This window comes from Polypterus senegalus, chromosome 3, assembly GCF_016835505.1.
Source record: "Polypterus senegalus isolate Bchr_013 chromosome 3, ASM1683550v1, whole genome shotgun sequence".
Classification (NCBI taxonomy): Eukaryota; Metazoa; Chordata; class Cladistia; order Polypteriformes; family Polypteridae; genus Polypterus; species Polypterus senegalus.
In genome coordinates, this window is record NC_053156.1 from 144,119,539 (window position 1) to 144,143,587 (window position 24,049).

The 24,049-nt window shown below is 38.2% G+C and overlaps 1 long non-coding RNA gene across 1 annotated transcript; it reads left to right on the plus strand.

The window, feature by feature from the left end:
• The first annotated feature begins 390 nt into the window (after positions 1-390).
• Positions 391-24,017, plus strand: LOC120525595. The gene is made up of 3 exons (XR_005632976.1): positions 391-456; positions 10,512-10,663; positions 22,825-24,017. It is a non-coding gene; the product is annotated as an uncharacterized LOC120525595 (long non-coding RNA).
• The last annotated feature ends 32 nt before the right edge of the window (positions 24,018-24,049 follow it).

Genomic DNA, 24,049 nt, shown 5'->3' on the forward strand with positions numbered 1-24,049 from the left:
ATAAAGTGCTAAAAACATGAAATTGTTTAGTTTATTTCTTTTAGTTACCTATTTTTACATGAACAATGCTTATAATGAACATTAACTTTATTCTAACAACATTGATTATAAATTGTACATATATATATTTGTACTGGAATGAAAAAAAACAAACATTCAGTCTTTATAAAATTCATGCACTGAAATCTTCTATCCTATCAATAAAATCTTTATATGAATATTAAATAAATAAACAAACAAATAAATAAATGTTAATTTGCTAAATATTTCTAAAATAAAATAATTTAATAAAAAAAAGCTCTCTGTAATTTAATCTTTTCTGTCATTTAACACATTAACAAAAACAGAAACACATTTTTTAAATCAATACTTTCTTTTTTCTTCCCAATTAGGATCAGATTCCAAACCCCTAATCTTTACTGAATGTACCCCAAGGATGAGGAAGTGTTTCACCAGGTAAAAATGAGCTTCTCTTTTTGTTATAATATTGTATATATGTTGGATAATCAAGTTTGTATGTTATTTTTAGGTATCTTCAATATAAACCGTATCACATGTCATACAAGCATTAACATAAATACAATTGTTGGGTTTAAGTCTCATCCTTACAGTAATATTAACTATTACTCACATGTTTGAATTTCCAATTACTTTATTAGCCACAGAATATTGTTTGTTGTGGTTTCTTTTAAAATAATGTTTAGAAATGTTTGCTTTACCAGTAGATCTTTTCATTTTTAGTGAGCTATCACTTACTTATATTCTTCTGAGTATTTTGAAGATCATAAAAATTATCTGTAGTTTTTGAATTGATTTCTTTTGAATAAACTGTGAAAGTTGTAATTAGTGAGATTACATTCTTATTGTACTGTCTAGGGTTAGGTTTAGGGTGGTGACTCTTTTTTTTTTTGTTGTTTCTTTGTCTGTTTGCCTGAGCTGTCAGTAAACACCAGAAGCAATAGTGTGTTTTCCGGGCTTTCTTGTCAGCGCAGTTTGCACACCTACAGAAGACCAGCAGTAGCTATATCTTGTTTATTAATGTAGCCAGCCAGTTCCTATGTTAGGAGGCTTTGTTTTTATTCATTTGCACAGCTGGCCAGTCCTGCCTGTGAGTCAGCTGCACTCTACGTTTTTGTGTGCCTGCTCACTCTCACAGCAGCAGCTACTTGAGTTATGCAGTGCACTGATTTGGCCTTGTAGTAGCTGTCTAGCTTCCATAAAAGATTTTCTTATTCTGCATGTCAAATCTGTCAAATACTTGAATATAATCCTGCCACTCCACCCCCACTAATGGAGACACTGTCCTTTATTCAAATTACTGATGTAAATATTATGCTCGTCTCTGACACAGGGCACAATTATTATGTAAATAATTCTTTGGTTTGTGTGTGTCTGATAAGAACTCCTGCTTTGTGTTTTTAGCAATGATTTTGTCTAGTTTCTAAGAATTTGATCCCTGTCACTCAAAGGACTAACACCGACAATCCAGCAAGCATGAAAGAAAAATATTGCTTATTTTCTGCCCAATTCTATTACAACAGAAACCATAACTATTCATCTTTACTGTGTTAACAAAAGTCTTCTGCTATTACTTGCTTTCATTGTCTTTAGTTTTATTTTTCACTTTCTGATTGCTCCTTTCAGCCCATACTTTCAGTATCAAAATAACATAATGTATTTAAACTAAACAAATCAGGGAGTAATGAACATGAGAATAATGCAAAGTGTCAAAGCAATGAGATCCACTAATAACAGCACATTTTTCCTTCTTTCCCAGATGTGGTGGATTCCACATTTTTCCACCTACTGAAACCAAAATAAATTGAAACTGAAACCTCTGGAACTTATAAGGAATCACTTACAGGCATGGGCAGAGTTTGACATTTAGGCATGGGGTCAAACAAACTACAAAAAATAGCATTTTTTTGGAGTCACAACCATACTGCTACATACTTACATCACATGCCATAATATAAAATTATAATATGATGCACTGTAAATCTCACATTAATATATTTATTACTTCAAAATTATGACAGAGTAGGCAAGTATGTTGATGATGCATTTTTAAAATGTGTCTACTTATTGTAATTGTGGCAAAATAAGCACTGTTACTTTTTAAGCAAGTTAGAAAGTGGTGGGTGCATTTGGGGAATGGGTTAAATTGGTTAATGTTTTGAAAAACGGTGCAATTTTCTTATAAACTAGACAATTTTGTTTATTGAATATTTTGTCACAGGGCGTGTGTGATTAAGATTTGCTTGCTTCGTCACTTGTACTGACTACTGAGGATCTCTTTGTCAACAAGAGTGGATATGTAAAAGAGGAAAATGCAGTATGCAAAATATACTATACAAGATGAAGTGATCTCTCAAGCCAAATTTTAAACAGCAATCTAATCTGTAATTGAAACTATACAGAATGTTTCTCTTTTGCATTAAGGACAGGTGGCACACACAAAAGAGTGTTGCTTAAGGCAGAATGGATTTAATTATCATGTTTGTTTACTATTAACATATTTACATTAGATGTGTGTTATTTGAGATTTATTTTAGTACCATAGTGCATCTGTTAGGGTGGGCTAAATCCCCCACCACCCACCTTGACACCCCTTTAACTGTGCCCAAGCTTCTACAGTAAACCTACACATTGAACCATGCAGTCAGGAACTATAGATATACAAAATAATTTTTATTATGGTAATTGTTAATATCTTCTTGATATTTATTATTTTGTTTTAGTTCTACAGTATTTTCCTTTTTAAGTGTACAAATGTTGTTTTTTTCCTATATTTCAGGGATAAATGTTCAACCATGGTAACGTGTTCTACAGAACTCAGGCAAACACCCAAAGACAAAAAACACTACAAAGTCAAAATGAGACCATCACTTTATACATTTTCTTTCCTCCATTCATGCTTTATTACTAATTTAGACTTGCAAATACACATTTAAAGCTACTTGGATTTTGTTTTACCAGTTAATAATACAATAACCCCCTTTTTTGTCTGTGTACAAAATTTCTGAGACTGATTTTTCCGTCTCCCACTTGTAAGCAAAATTGACATCTAGTTTTTGCTGTGATTTTAAAAAAGATGCAGGAGGAATATTATTGTAAATTAATAATTCATGTTGTATTAGTTTACACTTGTAAATACACATTTAAAGCTACTTGGATTTTGCATTACCAGTTAATAATGCAGTACAATAAACCCCTTTTTTGTCTGTCTACAAAATATCTATCAGACATATTTTTCAGTACCCCACTTGTAAGCAAAAAAGCATCTTGTTTTTGCTGTGATTTAAAAAAAAAATGCCAAGGAAATATTACTCAGACATACTTCATATTGTGAGTGGCTTTCAAAGACACAGTTAAGATAAATTAGAAAGAACAAAGTTTAGGATTTCAAGTGATCATGACTACTTTTCCAGCAGTAGACTTCAACCAACAGGCTAACTTACAACATAAGTTGTTTGCCAGGGCTGTTAAAGTCCATTTAACATTGGACTTCTACTCTCAACAGGTCTGTGCTTGCTGGTCTGCTGTAACTCTGCACCGTATGAGCACCTTAGTTTCCTGCTGATCATAATTACAGACAGCCTGTTCATCCAGGTTAAGAAAAGTCTTCTGAGCTTTACCTGTTCAAAAAGGAGAAATGATGAGTGCCTAGTGCGCCTTTTCGCAGTGGCATCTAACTTGTCTCCTTCCAAAAATCAGCAAAATTATCTCAATATTGTTCCTTAACCCATAATGACATTAATACCTAGGATGGGCTAAGAACTCTTTCTTCTTGGAGCACCTCCCAAGCCACCCTCGATTGACTTAATTTTCCAATTCAAATACTGCTGACTATGCCACTGTAGATGAGAAAGTACAACAGACATAGATTTTGAAGTACCAGCCATTAATCTCCATAAATTATGGAAACAAAATGAAAAAGGTTGAAAACAAAATAGCAAAGATTTTAGAAGACGTCATTGCATATGTGTTTATCAGTCAGAATGCTGAATAGAGGTAGTGATGGCCTTTATATGGCTTTCAGACTGGAAAGAGGCAGGGTTAAGCAAGGAATTGGAAGTGACTCATTGATCCTTGACTTTCTGAGCTTCTGGTCTACAGATGAAAAGGGAGCAGATGTGAAAAACAGTGCCCCCTCTCAACCCAGGGTGGAATTACAATCGCTACACCAGTCCTGAGAATGCTCCCTTCCTCACGTGTGTCTAACTGAGTTAACACCAAGAAGGTTGAGAGAAGCAATTTACACAATCTCTAATATGAAAAACAAATACACAAAGGAAAGAAAGAGAAAAAATCAAAGGATTAATCGAACAATTCTTGAAACTAAAGGTGTCATTTAATCATATTGATGGTTTAGCTGAAGAACATGTGTGTAGTTGTTGCTTCTATACTGGCACTAGGATCCAGAGAGGAGAGGCACACCTGTTCAATAGGTGCCATGAATAATATTTTTGCTGCCCTAAAGGCAAAGATGAACATGGCATCAACTTACTCCTGGCAATCATATAACCCTGTCTGAAACGTAAGACTTTTATCTATGTAGGAGTATTGCTGTTTGAACTCTCTGATATAGTATTACATATGTAACATTTTGTTTGTAATGTGGTAGTTTAAATGGTCTATGAGCTGATTTATATACCGTACACAATGAAGAATGCATTTTATACGGACTATAAGCTATATAGAGTGTTTCTTTAAATAAGGTTCATAATTCTTGGTAGATGATGCTAAGGAAAGTTAGTAGTTTACTACAGATACTAGGTAGATGAATACAATTTTGACCAACTATTTTATAACTATGTTTTACTTTCAAAATGTGTAAGCACAAAAATAATATATAAATATAACATTATAACATAATCATAAATTATGTAATTGGTTGATGTTTCATTTTACAAAGAGAATACCAGTATTGTAAAAATAAATAATAATATGTTGTGGTGGACAGTCAGGGCCCTTGCCCGGCTGGGACACCTCTATATAGGAAGGAGAGAGCTTATCCAAGGCATTACCTCCCCTGAAACCCTAGCGGGCAGCCACCTGACTTGCAGCAATGCCATGGGTTTGAAGCATGGAAGCTTAACCCTGCTGGGGCCAGTGGCCACAGCCAGGGGGTGCCTGGAGAACTTCTGAGCCCTTGGAGGATGGGACTTGCCAGGAGGAGTGGAGGCAGACAGAAGGCAAGAGAGAGAGAGAGAAAGAAAAGAAGAAGACAAGTGTGCTTTGTATGCTATATTTGTGCTGGGAACTGTGCTGTGGAAGTGAGAAACGAGGGAAAGCATTTCCCACGTGGAAAAATAAAAATTGTGTGTGCTGAACTTGTGTCTGTGTTTGGGTTGGGGCAGCAGGAGCGTCCTCTAGTGGCCACAATGTTTAATAATTAAAGTTTTTTTTTACTTCTAAAAATATACATCACTGAAATTATAAGCTGTTTTTTTCACAATTTCAAGTCTGCTAACTTAGGAGACTATTTCTGTTAAATTGACTGCTTGGGCTAATTTACTCTCCACTGATAAGGTTGCTGATAATTATATGGAATCATAAAGACATATACAGGTATATCCTTATATATAAACCATACACATAACTGCTATGTTGTATAACAAGCTTTTTATATACTTTTTACTAATTCCACAAATTATCAATGTTAGTACTAAGAGAAAATAATAATAATTCTAGTAATATAACTACAGTAATATAAAACAGGCAAAATATATATGGTGTTAAGCATGCAATTTCTATAAATGAGAAAGTTATACAGTATATACTGAACAGTTCAGCAATTAGGCAGCAATCCAGCCTTGAAATATTTTTATTCCTTATCTACTGCTGTTAAATAGTGTTAATAAGATTTATAACATTCACAAAAATGATCCTTCTAAAGGTAACGTCAATGCAGTGTGCAAGCAAAATAATGGATTAAATGGAAGAAACCAATATCAAAATAAGGATGGAAAATAAAATAAAGAACAGACTTGCTGAAAGGGAAACAGCACTAAATAAAAGTAAAACTACAAACATGCTCCTAGAGACTATAAAGAAATAAGGGCGTTCAGTATAAAGCGAGCCACTGTGAAGCTGAATACTGTGCATTATGGGATTTGGAAGACCACCCATAAAGGGCTTATGTAGGTTATCAGATATTAAGACCAAACATTTCTGGTGCATGAAAATAATATAAAGTAACATAATATATTTAACTGGTGTTGGATAGTTGTGATGAGCCCAAACACTCGTTAAGCCAAAGTTTTGCCAGCCTAGACAACCTCCTAGTTGGACTAAAAGGAAGAGCTAGCCATGCATGCTGTGCTGGTTTTCTGTGAACTATGCAAAATAACAGTCAAAAAGACAAAACACTCTTCAAAAAATTGTTACAAAAGCTTCACAGACTGGAGGAACATTAGTAGTAGTGTGTGGAATGAGCCATCTTTGGGATGAAAAAGATGCCCATAGCCACCATCATGTGGTGTGTTTTACAAAATTCATTTAAGGAAGCTGAGTGCACAAGGTGCAAGCTGTATTCTGTCTTGGAAATTGAAATCCACTGACATAGTCTGAGACCAAAACACTCTAATATCAATGGAATGCTTTCTCTGAGAGCAGTAACACTGGGAACAGGATGAGTGTATTGGCATGTTCTTGAAGACTAAATAATAGTTAAATTGAAAAAAAAATCCTCTGAATAAATTACTGCAGATGGTTCAAACTAAGTACAAGTGTGAAAGAAGTTAGAATATTAAAAGACCCAATACAATGAAATTTTATTAACTAACCTATAAAATCCTCTCCTCGAAACACCACCTTATCATGGTGGAGGGGTTTGTGTGTCCCAATGATCCTAGGAGCCCTGTTGTCCGGGGCTTTATGCCCCTGGTAGGGTCACCCAAGGCAAACTGGTCCTAGGTGAGGGATGAGACAAAGAGCGGTTCAGTAAACCTCCCATGAAGAATAAAAACTTTGGACAGCGTTTTCTCTCGCCTGGATGCTGGTCACCGAGGCCCCCCTCTGGTGCGAGGCCTGGAGGTGAGGCTTGATGGCGAGTGCCTGGTGGCCGGGCCTGCACCCATGGGGCTCAGCTGGGCACAGCCCGAAGAGGCAATATGGGTCCCCTTTCCAATGGGCCCACCACCTGTAGGAGGGGCCAAGGAGGTTGGATGCAGTGTGAGTTGGGTAGTGGCCGAAGGCGGGGACCTTAGCGGTCCGATCCTCAGCTGCAGAAGCTGGCTCTTGGGACGTGGAATGTCACCTCTCTGAAGGGGAAGGAGCCTGAGCTAGTGCGCAAGGTTGAGAGGTTCCGGCTAGATATAGTCGGGCTCACCTCGACGCACAGCTTGGACTGTGGAACCAATCACCTTGAGAGGGGCTGGACTCTCTACCACTCTGAAGTTGCCCCCAATGAGAGGCGCCGAGCGGGCGTGGGCATACTTATTGCCCCCAGACTTGGAGCCTGTTCATTGGGGTTTACTCCAGTAGACGAGAGGGTAGCCTCCCTCCACCTTCAGGTGGGGGGATGGGTCCTAACTGTTGTTTGTGTGTATGCGCCGAACAGCAGTTTGGAGTACCCACCATTTTTGGAATCCCTGGAGGGGGTGCTAGAGGGCATACCTTCTGGGGACTCCCTCGTTCTGCTGGGAGACTTCAATGCTCACGTGGGCAATGACAGTGAGACCTGGAAGGGCATGATTGGGAGGAATGGCCCCCCGATCTGAACCCAAGCGGTGTTTTGTTATTGGACTTCTGTGCTCGTCAAGGATTTTCCATAATGAACACCATGCTCAAGCATAGGGGTGTTCATATGTGCATCTGGCACCAGGACACCCTAGGCCTCAGTTCCATGATTGACTTCGTGATTGTGTCATCGGACTTGCGGCCACATGTCTTTGACACTCGGGTGAAGAGAGGGGCAGAGCTGTCAACTGATCACCACCTGGTGGTGAGTTGGCTTCGATGGTGAGGGAGGATGCCGGTAAGGCCTGGTAGGCCCAAACATGTTGTGAGGGTCTGCTGGGAACGTCTGGCAGAGTCCCCTGTCAGAAGTAGCTTCAACTTACCCACCTCCGGCAGAAGTTCGACCACGTCCCGAGGGAGGTCAGGGACATTAAGTCCGAATGGGCCATGTTCTGTGCCTCTATTGTTGAGGCAGCTAACCAGACCTGTGGCCATAAGGTGGTCGGTGCCTGTCGTGGCGGCAATCCCCAGTGGTGAGGGATGCCGTCAAGCTGAAGAAAGAGTCCTACAGGACCCTTTTATCTTGTCGGACTCTGGAAGTAGCTAATAGGTGCCGGCAGGCCAAGCGGAATGCGGCTTTGGTGGTTGCTGAGGCAAAAACTCAGGTGTGGGAGGAGTTTGGGGATGCCATGGAGAACAACTTTCAGATGGCTTTGAGGAGATTCTGGTCCACCATCCGGCGTCCGAGGAGGGGGAAGCAGTGCAGTGTCTACACTGTATATGGTGGGGATGGTGCGCTGCTGACCTCGACTCGGGATATTGTGGGTCGGTGGGGGTAGTACTTTGAAGACCTCCTCAATTCCACTAACATGCCTTCCAATGAGGAAGCAGAGCCTGGGGACTCGGAGGTGGGCTCCCCCATCTCTGGGACTGAGGTAACCAAGGTGGTCAAAAAACTCTTTGGTGGCAGGGCCCCGGGGGTGGATGAGATACGCCCAGAGTTCCTCAAGGCTGTGGATGTTGTATGACTGTCTTGGTTGACATGTAGAGTTTGGTCCACATTGCCAGCAGTAAGTCGAACCCATTTCCAGTTGGACTCCACCAGGGCTGCCCATAGTCACCGATTCTGTTCATAACTTTTATAGTCAAGATCGTTAGATAACTGTCCAAAAAAGTCTTTTGAAGTTTCTGATGAGTTTATCAATACAATGTGGGTCTGTAGACAGGTTGTCGTTGTCAGTCTGAGAGATGTAAATATTCCTCATATCTGGCCATTCTTTTCTCTCTTGCTGTGTTCTGAATGTTGTTAATGCAAACTAAAGCTTCTGGACTGGTATACAGTAGTTTGATCCATGCACAAATTTATCCAAATGTAGTGAAAAGGTAGTTCCATTCAACCATATCAAATGCTTTTTCTGCATCCAACAATAATAATATCTTTGCAGTGTTAGACTTTGTGAGGAATACATTACATTAAACAGGCGTCGACCATTGGAAGCTAAGTGTCTGCCTTTAATAAATCAAGTTTGGTCTTGTGATATTACCAAAGCAAGAACTTTCTCAATCCTTCTAGCTAGGACTTTGGAGAGTATCTTAACATCATTATTCAGAAGTGAAATTGGTCTGCATGTTGTACATTGTAATAAGTCCTTATTTTGCTTAGGAAAGAAGGAAATGAATACTTTGCAAAAAGTTTGAGGTAGAATTTAATTGTCTCCAGCTTCTGTAAATGTTGCTAATAAAAGGGGAGCTAGGAGAATCTTTTATAAATTTTGGTAGGGCAGCCATCCGGGCCTGTTGTTTTCCCAGTCTGAAGTGAGTTTATAGCTTCTGGTAATTCTGGTAGTGCCAGAGGTTTATCCAATTTCTTTGAACTGGGAATATGTAGTTGTGATATCTGTAATGCATCCAGAAATGCATTAGGTTGTGTCTTGTTTTCTTTAAACTCAGTAGAATATAAGGACTTATAGTTGTCTCTAAATGTGTGCATTTGCTTGGATATAAATCCTGTACAGTTCTCATCTGCCAATAAAAGGGTTAAGACACTACCTGCAAGATAAGTATGTGGGGCATAATGATTTTAGCTCCATGATCAAAGGGACGTGGTTGAAGATAATAATTTTGTCGTACTTACTAGATTTAATCGTAGGCAAGAAATTGTTATCTATAAAGAAATAATCAATGCTTGACCAGCAGTGATGCACTGGTGAGCAGAAGGGATATGCTCTTAAGTTTGGGTTTAGAAATCTCCAGGGGTCTGATAAGTTATGATCAAAACACATGATAAGAGTCCTAGGTTTAGAGGTATTTGATCCCTGTATGCGGTAAGCTGCTGCTATTTCGGTGTCTGATTTAATGTTCTCTCTGATTATTTTAGAGAAAAGTTCAGCTATGAATTTTACTAGGTTTGGACTTTCACGATTCTCAGGGAGACCTTTGATTATAATATTATTCCTTCTGCATCAGTCTTCCAGTGCAGCAAGTCTGTCTCCGAGTACTTTGAATTTGAAATTTGCAGCCATTGCTTTTTCGTCAGTGGTAGATGCCAGTTGTTCAGCTATTTCAATTTGAGTTGTGAACGTTTGATTAATGTCTTCTTAATGTGCCAAGTGCTCTCAGCTTACTCTTAAACTTAGACGCATTTCCCTGTATTTGTTCCACAATTTTTTATAGCATACCTTTAAAGGTTGCCTCAAAGCGATTATTTAAATGTTTTTCCTGGTCTTTAATATCTATTTAAGCAGTTTCTCATTTGTCTTGTGTATGTGCTTTCTTTCCTTAAATCAATTATTTCTTTCTTTGTCTTTCTTTAAATCATTCTTGAGCTCCTTTATGTCTTGAGTGGTGGCCATTGCAGCGATTGTTACCTTCAGTTCGGACAGATTGATTCGGTCTTCCCTGTGCTCAGCTGGTGAAGTGGTATGCCCAGTTAAAGTCGATGTTCCCGGCTCGTGAGGAATAGTTCACAATACGGAAGGTAAGGCCATTTTCAGTTTCAATGAATCTTCTGTAATCATCGAGCTATCCTGACCTGACTAACTTGCACATTCGCTCTCGGCTGGAGACGATGCAGCAGTGCCAGGTCCCTTTGCTTTCGTCTATCTGTTCAAGGTCAGTCTCTGAAAGACCATAACTTGAGATTGGACTTGAAGCCTGTCTAGGCTTGAATGAAGCTTTAGCTGTCTTTTCAGTTTCTTTCTGAGCCCTTTTTCTGCCGCTCATGTTTATATATGCTGCATTTACTGTAATTGAACCCCCTCAGGTTGAGTAAATACAGGATACCTGAATTCACATACCTTTTAGTCCTGTGAGGTACAGCAACAGGCGGCAGTGTCACACGTGCTGCACTCAGCACACCGCTAGCAAATAGAGCTGGGGCCTCATGCATAACGCCGTGCGTAGAATTCGCACTATAACATGACGTAACCACAAAAGATGAAATGTGCTTACGCACAGAAAAATCCAGATGCAGGAATCTGTGCGTTCGCCAACTTCCGCGTTCTTCCACTACATAAATTCCAGTCAGCGTGAAAAGTAAGGTTCGTGCACACGCGTGCTGTCCCGCCCCAACTCTTCCCAGAATTATGCCTCTTTGAATATGCAAATCAATATAAATAGCCCTTAAGCTCAGCGTTCTATGAAAAGACAATGGAAAAAGCAAAGGGGAAAATATAAGAATTTCAGCGAATACCAAGTGGAGGCAAAGGAAAAACATACCATTTGTTGATTTAAACAGTGGTATAATCAACAAAAGGAAGTTGATCGAGTGACATAGCGTGTCGGAGAAACTCGAAAGCTCAAGTTCACAAAGTCACACAGTGCCAAAATAAAAAAGAAGCTGTAGCCCACCGTCTGAGTGTCATATGAAAGCTTATTAGGGTACAGACAAAAAAGAAAAAAGGAACACAGTGGGAAAAAAGCATGAAATGTCAACTTTAATCTTGAAATTTCCACTTTAATCACGTAGTATATTTTGTCATTAAAGTAGAACATCATAAACTTCATCTTAAAATCGTTTAATTTACTAGTTTCTCATCTTATTGTAACTAAAGTAGCATGTTAAATGCTTTGTTTTGTATTTGATGTTCTATGTGTGTGAATCACTACATGCTTCCGTTCTTTCTCTTTCTCCGACAGGACACAGAATCCATTACATTCATGATATTATAGCTCTCTGAATAATTAAAATACTGAGATGTATACATGATATAATTTTCATGATGATTGGAACGAAAGCATGTTATTAAACATGGGAACACGATGGTGCAGTGATTGTTCATGTCTCACACAAGATGCTGCTGCGCTATGTGCAACCTTCGATGAAATAATTTATTGTAGCAGTAGCAGTAGCAGTCTCTTTCAAACGTACTAACCTCCAATTCATGTCCTTCCATTTCTTTCTCCAAGTACCCAATCGCCACACAATCAGCTCTGTAATAGACGTTAAGCCATCTGTAAGCTTACAACGATGATTCTTCAAAACTTTTAAGGAACATTGAAATATCTTCATAGTACGTGTTTAAATATTCGATCCAGCTATCCTTCCAGTGTCGCGCCAGTTTCAGTAAATATACAGCGCGAGGCAGGAACTTGCTAGCGCTGCGGCACCATGTCCTCACATGTTTAATTATTAACAATACAGATTATTTAAATGAAGTCAAAGTTTTATCTGTATAATATAATCAACATATTTTGCTGCATTTCATCTTAAAAATGATATCGTCATCATATGTAAATATGCGCTTTATAAAGTGGCTTGACTGAGTGCGTTTATAGTTCTTGGGATGAAACTGTTTCTGAACCACAAGGTCTGTACAGGAAAGGCTTTGAAACGTTTTGCTGTGGCTGAGGTAGCGTGTGCTTGATGCTGTGTACCAATAATTCTCTTTCCGATCAGGTGCTGCTGTGATTCCCAACTCAGATACAGTGATAAGATACTCCGAGTGGTGCAGTCAGAGTAATATGGAAAATGATGATCCACTGTAGCAACCCCTAATGGGAGCAACTGAAAGAAAAAGAAGAAGGTGCAGTGAGAGTAACAACGCTAAAGCAGTTATGGTATTTGGAATCATATGACTATTCCCTGGACAATTATATTGTTACAGGTTAAATACAATCAGATGCATTACACTAATAAACAATATGCGGTTAAATTCAGTGTATTTATAAAGCCGCGTCAGGATAAGAAAGGATAACCACACAGGAACAGTAGCACTGCTTTGACGCTGGGTGCCGCCAGTCTGCAAAACCGAGTGGAGAACTTGCGTATGACAGGGTATGAGGTACCGTGGAAATGTGCGTGGCTTTACGCCAAGTGTAGGTTTTATGCATCGCGATTTGAACGTGGAAACGTTCTTACGCAACATTTCTGTGCATACGCACCGTTTATACATGAGGCCCCATGACTGTAACATAACAGGGGGTTTGGTTGACGTTTACAGCTGATTACTGCTCTCTATCCCCGGATGTCGATTAATGTCAACATCTGCCTCAACCCAATGTGTCGATGTAAGTTGACACCCGCCCCGAAAGAGTTAATAAATAAGAACCAGTTTGACTTGCAAAGAGATTGGAATTTCCAAATGTTTTACTCCAGCTACACAAAGAAAACTAGAGGTGTGGGAATCTTAATACACAGAACAATTACATTGTAGTATCAGATGTAGTATTTTATCTGGAAGGGTCATGGTGATGGGTAATCTATTTAATACTAAAGTGATTTTGATAAGTATCTATGCACTTAATGTGGATGATACATTCTGGATGAAATCTCTATTTGCATCAGTTCCTAATGTGAACACTGATACAATTATTATGGCCAGAGACTTTAATTTTGTTAAAAAATCCACACCTGGTGATAACATCTAATACTGCAAAAATAATTACACAGTTTGCAATGGATCATAACTTATCAGATCCATGGAGATCTTTAAATCAAAATTTAAGTGCATATTCCTTCTTCTCACCAGTACATCATAGTTACTCAAGAACTAATTATTTCTTCATAGATAATCATTTTTTGCAAGTACAATGCCCCCCTGATCATGGAGCTAAAATCACGGTGCCCTACACACTTACCTCGTAGCTGGCTTCTTATTACCTATTATTAGCTGATGAAAACTGTACAGAATTTATATCCAAGCAAATTGATTATTTTCTTGAGACAAATGCATCCTCAGAGGTCTCTTCACAAAAATACTCTGGGAAACTCTGAAGGCATTTTTAAGAGGACAGATTATTTCATATCTTTCTCACAAAAATAAAATGGAAACAAGAAGTAGTCAAAGTTGATCAGCAAAATTACCAGAACAGATTATGAAAATGCCAGGGGCCTCATGTTTAAACTGTGCGTACACATAAAAATGTTGCATACGCCCATTTACATGCTCACATCGTGATGTATAAAAAATAAACTTTGCATAAAGCCACATACATTCTCACACCAGGTTAGACTATTGCATACGCACGTTTTCGGCTCAGTTTGTAAACTGGCAGCACCCAGCTTTAAAGCAGTGCTACTGTTCCTGTGTGGTTTCCCTGTATTTATTTGATTCACATCCCTGACCCGGCTTTATCAAATACACTGAAATTAACCGCATTATTTTTTATTAGATTAAGGCATCTGATTGTAATTAACCTGTAACAATATAATGATGCACAAAATGGTCAAACTATTCCAAATATCATAGCTGCTCTACAGCTGTTACTCTCACTGCACCACTCAGAGGGGGTATTTTTCGTACGTGGATTACTCGTTTAGCCGGATGTAACTGTTGACGATTTGGCATGATCCTGGATCTGTCGGTTTTTTGAAACTCTTGTCATAGCATCACATCCAAATCCTCAAACCTGCTCAGAGCAGGTTTGTTCTATGTAAATAAGGATTAGCTCACACACTTAATCAGTGTCCTTGCGTGGAATTCATTCAGTCATGTCTTCGTCGTTCATGAATGAGTGACCAATTGATATCGGTGCACAGATTATAAGATGAGAATTTCATTCTTTTCGAAAGATACCGCTTTAGCCCTTTGAATATTGTATCTCAAAGATTTATTAGCACCTTATATTCCAAGTCAAACTAGGCAAAGTCGGGCTCTCACAATAACAGACAGTATGCATTGCTTTGAGGTTTTTTTTATATACTGTAGATGATGCGGAAAATCTATCTAAAAGTGCAGTTTGCCAGGATAATTTGTAAAGTCTGTTTGGCTCTGAAATATTTCCTTCACGTTTTCATAGTGTTTCCTGGACACCTGCGTGTGCAGACAATAAAAGAGGTGTTTCATGCCATTGCAGGTACATAGATACACAGGCAAAAAACACCCACAGTTCCATGAAGAATGTCACAATCAGCCTAACATTCTCATTACCCAGGATTTTGCAAATGTGATTGAGGCACATGGGACTGATCAGAGTGGAGTTTGATCAAACATTATTTGGAAAAACTACCTCTCCTCCTGATGAATAATCAGACACAGTGTCTTCATGAAATATTTACCTTCGTCAATATCTCGTTGGTCAGACATAGGTTCTAGGGATATGATATTCCCTGCAACTGACCCAACCAAAAAAAAAAAGAGCTATATGTAACATACCTATGGCACACATCGAGGACAGATATATGCAATGACCACCCTTTACCTGAAATGAAGTGACCACTGCATCCTTCCACTGGTTCTGAGGAGGAGCTTTCCCCTGGAATGCCCTCAGAAACAGGGCAATGGGCATTTTGCTGGAGAGCCAACTCTTCTGCAGGGGTTAGGTCTGGACCACATGGAACTCCACCTGTTTTTTGCTTGTCTGCCTTCTTATTAGCTTTAAAATTAATGTTTTTTTATATTATATACAGTATCATTGTTTATGTCAACAATTCTTTAAATAGTTATATACCAATATTTACCAGTTTGAAGTATATTCTTGTACTTCACTTTAACCTGTTCCCATGTTCTCCTTGTGCTCACGTTTGATCTGGAATTATGACATTAAATAATAATCAATCTGACACATACTGTAGGAAGTGAAACTCAGTAAGAACAATGCACACTACTTACGCGTTTAATTTGTCGGCCACTTTTTGCCAGCCATCATTTCTGGTTTGGGCTGCTTTTGCAATGTTACCCCTTGTGCATATTAAATCTTGAAATTCTTCATATCTAAAAGGTCCTGCTCCACTTGTGTGGGGAAAAATGTGCCCATTCTTTCGTCATTTTGTTGTAGCCTATCAAAGACTTGCTGATTATGTTTTCTAGACTCAATATATATGGGCTTTTTAATCAGTGCGGGCGCGCAATCATCTCAGATGATTAGATCCAGCCAGACTAATGTACTACACAGCTGTGTTTGAAAAACCGACTTATCCCGGATGAGTTTCACCAGCTTTAACTCATCCAAGATGAGGCATCTGATCTCGGATGATTTAAGCGACGTACGGAAATTACCCCCAGAGTATTTATGCCACTGTATCTGAGAGTGGAATCACAGCTATACAGCAGTTGATCAGAAAGCTCTACTGCAGATTGTGTCAAGAGTGGAGAGAATTCTCGGGGTACAGCGTCTAGAACATGCTGCCTCAGCCATGCACACAGTCTATTTTAACCTCTCCCATATGTCAAATGCTTCAGAGCCTTTTCTGTAGGTACCTTGTGGTTCAGAAGCAGTTTCTTCCCAAGAGCTATAAATGCACTGAAACAGTCCATCAAGTGCTCCTTGTAGAACTGTTTGTACTTATAAGTATGATTATCTCACTGTAAACTTGCGATACAGTTATAATATTGCACAACCTGAGCCACTTTATAAAGTGAGTATTTACTACATATGATGAAAATATCATTTTTAAGATGAAATGTAGCACAGTATGTTTATTACATTATACAGATAAAATTTTAACATCATTTAAATAATCTATATTTTTAATAATTAAACATGTGAGGACACGGTGTTGCAGTGCTAGCGACGAGCTGGCATCCTGTTCAGGGATTGTTCCTGCCTCGCACTGTATCATCATGAAAATGATATCAGCTATACATCTCAGTATTTAAGAAGCACGTAATGATTCACAACCATAGAGCACATAGAATATGAAGCATTTAACGTGCTACTTTAGTTACAGTGGTATTTGAGAAACTAGTCAATTAAACAATTTTAAGATGAAGTTTATGACGTTCTACTTTAATGACAAAATAAACTATGTAATTTAAGTGGAAATTTTGAGATTAAAGTTGACATTTGGAGCTTTTTTTCTCACTATGTGCCTATTTTTTTATTCCATATAACATTCAGACAGTGGGCTATGACTCGCCTTTTTACAGTGACTTTGATATGTGACTTTTTTATTTTGGACACTGTGCAACTTTGTGAACTTGAGCTTTCGAGTTTCTCCAACACTCTATGTCATTCGATCAACTTCCTTTTATTGTTTATACCACTGTTTAAACCAACAAATAGTACATTTTTCCTTGCCTCCACTTGGTATTCGCTGAAATTCTTCTATTTTTCCTCATGCTTTTGCCATTGTCATTTCACAGAACACTAAACTTAAGGGCTATTTATATTGATTTGCATATTCAAAGAGGTGTAATTCTGGGAGGAGACAGGGTGGGGCGGCAGGCACGTGTATTTGTATTACTTTCCACGCTGATCGGGATTTATGTAGCGGATTTTTTTGTGCATACACAAATTTCTGATTTTGTCTATGTGGCATGTTGTTGTGTGAATTTTCTGAACTGCGTTATGCATGAGGCCCCTGGACATCGACACAAATCGACGAATATATGCAAGCTTGGTCTCCAACAGAATTAAAATCTTGCAGTTCTTTATATTCCCTACTTTGTGCCCTAGTATGTATAAATTATCGTTAATATACTAATAATCCAATTACCCTTCAATCACTCATCTGTTGCACCTGTACATGACAACCACCTTTTTCAACCCACTCAGACCTCCACAGTATTCAGTTTTACAAAATGTCCAGGATTAAAATACTTAGAGAATTGTATGTAGATAATGTCTTTGTATCCTATGAACAATTAAGCTTCAAATTCATCTTAGCAACACAATTTTTCCACTGCTTTCGAATTAGAAACTTTGTAAAGTGGAACCTGCCCAATTTTCCTCACCTCTCATTTATTTCTATTCCAGAAGAAATGCTGATCAGTCTTGAAGACTTAGAAAGCATCTTTATAATATATAAAAGTATTTTAAAGTACCTTCCTTTCAAGATCCCAGGGTACAGTGGTGAAAAACACCTTTCCCTTAATATTTTAGAAAAGGAGTGGAAGGCAGCCATGAATATACTCTAGCTCTATATGCGCAACATATTCAATCATTCAACTTAAAATCTTTTTTGAACACATTTATCTAATTTAAATGAGTTGAAAATGCACCCAGGCCATGATTCAACCTGTGAACTTTGCAATCTAGCTCCAGCCTTACTGAGCTGTATGTTTTGGGCATGCACCAAACTAACATCATGTTGATCAAAAATCTTTGAATGCCTATCAGGTAGCCATGGTGTCACAATCACTCCTATCCCATTAACAGCTGTGCTTGGTGTCCTCCAAGATGAGCTTAAAGTAAAGGACAAACAAATCGTAATTGCCTTTACCTCACTACTAGCATATAGACTTATGTTGCTCAACTGGAAGAATCCCACCCTATCTCTTTTAAGTCAGAAGGTAACTGATGTTCTATACTACTTTAAACTGGAAAAAGTCAAATCCATATTTAGAGGATCTGTTCAAAACATTTTTAAAGTATGGCAGGATCTAATCAATAACATTTTAGAATTAAGATATAGAAGTAGAGAAGTATATATATCAGCGAAAGGGATATTCTTCTTTCCTTGATGCTTTTAAAGATTTGTGTGGCTCTCCTCTGTTTCTCTTGAATTTTGGTTTGTTAAGTTTGATTGTATGCAATGCCATTTGCTTTAAATAAAATCAATAAAAAAATCATTTCTTTGCTTTTCAGCTTCCATTTCTGAGATAACCTGATAAGTGTGCAAACTGAGGTGCTAATCATTTCATCAACTGTTAGCACTAATCACAGATTTTGTAACTATATATTGAATTGATCAGGAGTCTTAACAATGAGATGGTTGGTAAATACATGCTAAGCAAAAACAAGGATTGGAGGAACTATACATGAATGCCAATTGCACACTTGGCATTACAGAATACTGGATGTGCCGAGTATGTTTCTTTATTCTGTTTTGTTTTTTGTAGCAATCATTTACAGATGGGGCTTGGAAGGGGAATGGCTATCAGTTATTTGTTTCAGGAAAATCTTGCTTTATAATGGCTTTCTATAGAAACTTTGGGAGAAACACTGGCCATGATCATAGGAATGATTTCATGGAGTTTTACCACCACAGAAGCAGACGGGTATGGGCAGCAGAACCACGCCTGCAGCAATAATGGAAATACTACTCCTCATATCTAAATGTCTAGTAACACTGTCGATTAACTACTAAATTTTCACAATAAGGATAAGATAAAGAGGAAAACATAGTAGGGCAGCACACCTCACAGTCAGGAGACCCAGATTCACTTCCCGGGTCCTCCCTGCGTGGAGTTTGCATGTTATCCCCGTGTCTGCATGGGTTTCCACCAGGTACTCTGGTTTCCTCCCACAGTCCAAAGACATGCAGGTTAGGTGCATTGGCGATTGTAAATTATCCCTAGTGTGTGCTTGGTGTTTGGGTGTGTGTGTGTGAGTGCCCTGTGTTGACTGGGATTGGCTACAGCAGACCCCCGTGAACCTGTAGTTAGGATATAGCGGGTTAGATAATGGATGGATGGATGCAAAACATAGTAAGCATACAATACCATTTTCATTTGGCCCAAACATATACTTTGTTTGTAGGTTAAGTTGTATGCAGTTGGTAATAGTGTGTCCTAGGTCTCCACAATGGAGGCAGCACCAAGGCTATGAGGATTAGCTCATTGGTTATCTATTAATTCATTTTTGTGGGGTTAGGTGACTTTAATAATAATAATAATAATCTTTTTTTTTTTTATTTAGCACCTTTCTCATGCTCTTTGATTGTCTTCATTTTGTAGTATTGTTAGATTCACTCCTCCAGGACACAGGTTTTTCCAGGGGCTTCATTTATAAATGCACGCAAGTTCCCACATTAACTTCAGGATTTATAAAAGAAAGCATGATGTGGGAAAATGCCTATGTTTATGACAAATCTGACCCATGCGTATGCAACATTTCAGACAAATTTAGAAATGATGAAGCCCTTTATCAAGTAGTTAAATGCAGTCAAACAAGCTAAATGACTCACACATAATAATTCATATCACTAAGGCCATTATTTTAATGTGCATTGACATGACAAACATATTAAACCTTAAAAACGATGAAAATGATACACAGAATCTAATTTAATTCCCATAAGAGTGTCAATGCTACATATTTGCACTGAATAACGTTTTTTGGTTTCCTGTTGGTACCTGTTTTCACTTCTCTGGGAACTGGCTGACAGGTGAACAGAACCTCAGCCAAGCTTCACTCCATCATGCCTGCTGTGCCAGTAAGAAAACTACATCCAGTTTTCTTATAGTGTGGGTGTACATAAAAAAAACCAAACAAACATGTTTTTGCCAAATAAAAAGGCAATTTGCAGCATTGTCAGATTTTCCTAATGTAGCACTTCACTGTACTCATATTGCAATAAGGGCACCTAGCCAGAATAAAGATGCTTTTGTTAACTTTGAGCAATGACATTCTATTAACACACAAGTTATCTGTGATCCCAATGGCAAAATATCTTTGGTATATCTTTCTACATAATGGCTGGTTTGCTGGGAAGGTAACTGTCTGGACTCTCATTTTTTCATATGGCTTGATGCATGAGGAGAGAGATGCTCTGCTAGCCAATGAATTTTTGCAGCATCGTGAGTGCATATGTATGCAGTTGATTAGCATACTCCATTTATGCATTTTTCAGGGCGGTGTTTGACGCGTGTTCCTGAATGCACATTTACAAGTTGATTTTGATATATAAACATTATACTGTGTAAAAATGCATAAGCCAGGTTTTATAAATCTGATTTTTTTCTACTTTTGTGGAGAATACATTTTTTTGTAGTTTTCCTTGTGTTGAGCATATTTTAGTGCTCAAATTCACACAAGGTGTCGATGATGATTATTTCTTCCATAGACATTCACAACTGTCTTAGCAGTCACTTGCCTGTAGAGATAATCTGAAAAACTGTGAGCCAAGTGGTTAGCTGCTACTGCCTTGGCTACTTGTACCCTTAAACATCCTAGTATTGTTATTTGCATGATAGAAAGCAGTCCATAAAGACATAAAGGTAGTGGAACAGGAGATTGAGAAATGGATATCCAAAATATGTCAATATAAACAAGCAAGGGTCAAAACTAAAAGTAAATAAATAAATTAAGCCAGCAACAAAAATCAAAATGGGAGACAAAACTCAGATTTAAATACTGAACATAAAAATCCTAACCGCCACCAATTTCCCCTTCTCAACTACTCTAAATTGCAGATTCTTTGAACAGAGGTTAGTTTTTATCTAAAAGCCTGGATACTGAATGGTGCACACTGCCGTCTTCTTCTTTTTCTTCTTTTGACTGCTCCTGTTAGGGCTTACCAGAGCAGATCATCTTTTTCCCTATCTTCCTGTCCTCTGCATTTGCTCTGTTACACCCACCACCTGCATGGCCTCTCTCACCACATCCATAAACCTTCGCTTAGGCCTTTCTCTTCTTCTCTTCCCTGGCAGCTCTATCCTTAGCATCCTTCTGCCAATATAGCCAGCATCTCTCCTCTGCACATGTCCAAATCAACACAATCTCGCCTCTCTGACTTTGTCTCCCAACCGTCCAACTTGAGCTGACCCTCTAATGTCCTAATTTCTAATCCTGTCCATCCTCGTCACATCCAATGCAAATCTTAGCATCTTTAACTTTGCTACTTTCAGCTCTGTCTCCTGCTTTCTGGTCAGTGCCACCATCTCCAACCCATATAACATAGGTGGTCTCACTACCGTCCTGTAGACCTTCCTACAATGATGTCATATGAAAGTGACACGTGCTTGTCAACAAACTAAAAGCTAAAAACAATATAGGCTCTACCATGCAATAAAAACACAAACTTGCATTTCTACAAACACTAATAATGATATCAAAACGATGTAATTTTAAAACAGTAAAAACATGTTTGAAGCACAAAATCGCAAGGCTTCAGCCATTTTATCATCCAACCCCACAGTTTACTTGTGTGCTCACTGATCTGGGAGAATCAGATTTCTTTGTATGACACTTCTTGGCACCAGCGGTAGATGTGACACAGTAGCAGGATAAAATCGGCACAGTATTTGGTTATCGCTAATGACTTCTTACTCGGTCATAGTAGGCTCGTATGATAACCTATGATGGTTAGCCACTGCGCTTTGGTCTTCTACTTATACCAGAGCTTTGAAAATGTCCAAGCTGGTGTACGTTATCTGTTGTGCTGTGGAAATTCAACTATGCTTCTTATGCTCTCTGACTACATGATTTGTTGATTGACCATTTGTAGTTGCAACTGTCACACTTGTTCACCAAGCTGTTTCATCAAGTTAAAAAGGTTTTGAATGGTTGTCTTTTTTGCCATCATCTAGAAAATCCTGATGAGTACGTCACTGTAAAAAACAAATTCTTCTGGTCATTGTCACAACGTTTTGGGTGCCAGTCAGCCATTTATTAGCTTTCAGGTAACTCAGATGCTGTAAATACAAAAATAAATTAGCAGTTTTCTTGAGCTGTTTTCTGTGGCTTTTTGGTTTTACGAATGACAAATAATACCTGTTTTTCCCAGATTTACATTAGGGAAACCAGAGGGAGGGGCATAGGAAGTCACGTTAAGGTACTACTTAAGGTGTATGTTTTTGTCTGTGGGTTGAAATGAAAACGGGGAAACCATTGTGTCACTGTTTATGTTGGTCTAAGATACAGTATATATTGCCTGCATGTGTAGTAATTAATTAAGTAATTAATGAAGCATATTTACAGTATTATTGTATTATGTAGAATTTGTTTTATAAGATTTTCTTTTTATTTCTAATTATTTTAAAGAAATTGAATTTTTTGTTTTCCATCTCATTCTTTGTTTTTGTGATGCATTAGGAGCTGTCACGTGACAACGATCGGCTCACCAATTACGTGACAGAATGTGATGGTATAAGTATGGCAATGGTTTCAACAAGTCTCATCCCTTGGTTGGATAAAATTCAATAAAAAATATTCTTATATTAGTTAACTTTCGAACATGTTGGCCTTTGTGTCAGTTTTCATTTTGGTTTATTGAATTCCTTCTGCCTTCAACTGTGTTTCTTGTGTTATTCCTCTTGTTTTGTTTGCCTTATTGTTTTGCCTATTTTAGTATTGTCTTTTCCTTTAGAAAAGAACAAAAAGCAAGAACCAACCTAGGAAATTATTATGACTTTTGTCATTAATATAAAGATACGTATTCAACATAAACCAGCCTAGACTTCTCAATCTATCCAATAGCTGTCTTAAGGACTGTAAAAGAAAACTAAATGCCACATGGCCACTAAATACCTGTCGCTCACCTGACCATTGGGAGTGTGTCATGAGTGCTGGTCAAGGGAAATATGGGCAAAAGACTGAAGACGTAACACAGCCACTAATCATGCTTCCATTCCCCTGTTTGAAATGGAGAAAAAGCCACAGGAAGACTCCTAAAATCACTTCTGCTCACATTAATCAAGTCCCGCCCCTTCCATTCCAGAAGATATTTAATGAAACTAGAAGTCAAAGTTCATTTGGAAAACAGCTTGCAGGAGAAACTGAGCTCCTGACCAGCAGAAGAATTATCTTTAAGACTAGCACAGCACGGCAATTGCACTTATATTTCTTTCTTTGAGTTTTGTCCTTATTTCAACAAGGACATTAAATGGGATTCCCTCAGGACCCCAGCTGTTTATGTATTTGCTTTGATATATTTTGTTCTCCACACTGAAAATATTTCAGAAATCACATTCCTGCATAAGTTTGTTAGGAAAACGGATGGATAGATAGATGGATTGGTCCATACATTGTTTGGTGGTAGAATCAAGCAAGAAGTAGATAATGTAATTAATTTCATGGAATTATTACCAAAGACACATAATAAATATAAGAAAATAGATCATGATTCAATAAACAAGCTAAATTACAAATAATGTACTTTATACTATGTATTATTTTTACTCTTCTTATTATTAACAAGTTTTAAGCAGTCTTATCTTACAGACAGACCTCAGTATGTGCATCTCGGGAACTGCAGGTCTGACATTGTGGTCAGCAACACAGGAGCGCCGCAGGGGACTGTACTTTCTACGGACCTGTT